The sequence below is a fragment of the Diadema antillarum genome, unplaced genomic scaffold (genome assembly GCF_040938485.1).
Source record: "Diadema antillarum isolate AM-2024a unplaced genomic scaffold, OU_Dant_1.0 seq00000536_RagTag, whole genome shotgun sequence".
Classification (NCBI taxonomy): domain Eukaryota; kingdom Metazoa; phylum Echinodermata; class Echinoidea; order Diadematoida; family Diadematidae; genus Diadema; species Diadema antillarum.
In genome coordinates this window covers 770,001-773,237 of record NW_027271485.1, presented here as the reverse complement: position 1 = coordinate 773,237, position 3,237 = coordinate 770,001, and positions in this window count along the sequence as shown.

Below are 3,237 nucleotides of genomic sequence, written 5' to 3'. Positions count from 1 at the left end.
AACATTAAGCCCCGCCATCCAACCCAACCACCCCCCCCACCCATTTCAGCACACACATAGAATCCCACATTTGTCTGCGAATACCAAAGCAATCATCTGACACAGATGTTGCAATGTGGTTATATATTTGCACAAGCTGCACACACCCATGGTTAGAAGTGCAAAACAAAGCGAAGGGGAAAATAACTAAAAAAAAAAAAATCCTGCTGGATTAATATTTCCCAAATCTCATTTCTAAATAATTGTTGAAACAGCCAGTGGAAGCAAATGCCAGCATCTCACCTTATGGATATTTGATACACAAAAATACATATTTACTTAATATCATCAACATTTAGCTTAAAGAGTGTTTCAACTGTGCATGTGCATGCAGCAACACTGACTGAAAACCTCAAAAAAGATCTGGTGGCAAAAGCAAACTAAAGACACATTTCTTTTTTCTTTTTCTTTTTTTTTTTTTTTTTTTTTGGGGGGGGGTAAAGTGAAAGGACTTGAACATATGAGAAACAATGCTTTAACTACACAAAATAAAAAGCGGGGAAAAGTAACCAAACAAATAAACAACTAGAGAGGGGCCGTCAAAGGCGGCAGACCCACGCCTTAAGTACAAAGTCGGGGTAAACATAATGTGCATTCGGTCATCTACCAGAATTCGGTCACTTAATTGCTAGTGTGCTTTATCACCAGCCAGTGAGTTCTACCAAAGATCGTACACTTCAGTATACGATCTTTGGTTCTACGATCTTTGGTTCTACAGTCACATCACACGCAAATCACATCATTTCACATACGGTAACACTCATTCACAACAGGAAAGTCCTTTAGTCTCCTCCCAAAATCCATCGAAAATCCCAAATTCCACCGTCAAGTGCAGAATCGGAACTTTTCCAAGCGGGCGCGAATTAAGTCCAGTTTTAAGAGTATTGTCTACGCGACGGGTCGCCGAAAAACGCTAAAAATCGAGAAATACGCCGTTTTCTTGCGGGATATTTTGATTATAGCAAGCCGAGAGTGTGATGATATCAAAGGTCGTATGAGTGTACGATCTTTGATGGTATCCACAAAAGCGCAAAAGAAAAACAAAATTTACGTACCCCCTAGGCAATTACCCCTATGATTAGTGTCTACGGAAATTATTCAATGCAAGGGTTGAATGCAAATGTCTACTGCACCAGTATTCGGTCACCAACGAGCGCCGCAACATCCCCGATGCAATTTTGCACCAACAGTGTAGAGCGCGATGCATTTTCAGCGGCCTTGCACACGCATTGACATTGAGCGCGCATATCGTGCAGTGTGACTGCGACCGAGCAAATGCTCCTCCAACGAAAAAAAAAAAATCAATGTTAATTTGAAAAATCATCAAAATACGGGCCAGTTTGTGACGACGGAGAACGAACTTTCATAAATCTAAAAGGACATAGTCCCTCAAACAGGCCTAAACGTAAATTTCGGAATTCTTACGAACATTTGAGCAGCAAAGTCGGATCGTTTGGGAGTTTATGTTTTCGTATGGTAGCGGAAAATCGCAAAGTGAGAAACGGGAAATTTTCGGAGTGGTCACTATACCATAGGGTCAAAACTTCAAGGTCACACAGAATTTGCAAGGGTCAACCGATTATCACCAAAATCTAATCGATTCTTTCCTGCCATTATCCAAACATCCCCTGAACATTTCGTGCAAATCCGTTTACCCGTTCTCTTGTTATCTTGTACACAAACAAACAAACAAACAAACAAACAAACAAACAAACAAACAAACAAATAAACAAACAAACAAACATACGGAACCCTTTACATAACCCCCTGCCGATTTTCATCGGCGTGGGTAAAAATTGTATATCACACATAATCTAGCTACAACACATAATCTACACACAGAAAAACTCGCCGACACATGAAGCAAAGGCAGCTTTAAAGAAATGTTCCTATGTATATTTCATGTGCGGAGCTCAAGGCATTGGACCACTGAAATGTCTTCACAAACCCAGACTTCCAAGGTTCAAAAATCCCACAAGATACAAAATGAATCAGGCATGTGTCTGAACATCTGTAGAATATATAGAAATACAAAAAAAAAAAAAATTCAAGGTGAATCTACTTTTTTTCTCTCAATTTTTTTCCAAAGAAGTGGGCCGATGCAAGCACCATGAAAAAGCTGTTGCAGCAGTATGAGGAGACGGAGACAACATGTAGGCCTTCATAGGACTGTTCAGGAACATCAGCATGTGCTGTGGGTACATTGAAAACATTTTTTTTTTCTTGATGCCCTCACTCAAGAGAGGAAAACTTTACATGAATCTTTATTTCACTGACTGTTTCTATTAATGGTGTTGGTTTGCAGTCTTGAATGTGAACAAAGTGTTTGCACATCCATTCATCTCTATTCTGATGCCAGTGTCCTATATCACAAAAAGACACTAAAATATCTACACTGCAAAATATCAAATGGGGGTGTGGAGAAGGATTCAAGGAAACTTCAATATTTCACTTCTGTGTGTTTCACATGTGTATTTGTAACAACATTCCCCCTCCCTTGCGATTCAACTACATTCATTGTCAGCCATTGTCCTGAATAGATATTGCAGAGCTACATTGCATTATATGTCTGTTTGTTTTCAGCACCCTCTTGATACATTCCCTTGCATTAAACCCATCACCATATTCAATAGGTGGGACTACAATATACATATGGGTACCACTCCCAGTGATGGACAGAAAATGATATCACAGATGAGAATTTGATTACACAGAAAATATACTTCTCATCACATGAAGATATATTATGATTCTCCCGCCTGAAACCCCTAGCAAACGGGAGATTCCAAGTTGATTTGTGCGAAGCGCGAAATTCCCAGGGTTCTAGACGCTCTCTAGTGCTATAGGCTCATTTTTTCAACATACGATAGCAATAAGTAAGAAATCCTTTCCAACGGGAGACACAGAGCCAGGGCGGGAGAAATTAAATCATAAGCGGGAGAACGGGAGATCTTTGCAAAAATGGGTTCTCGGCGGGAGATCTCCCGTCGAAAACGGGAGAGTTGGAGTCTCTGCTTGACCTGTTGCCAAACCCGCCTTCCGGTGTTATTCCTGCTTTACTCTGTCAACTGTCAATTTCAAAATACCGTACATGATGAAATTTTGCCTAATGTCAGCCTGAGTTAATTGTTCCTGACAACCAGACATTTGCTGACATAGCCAACTCGGCATGCACTGAATAATTGAAGTCCACTCATC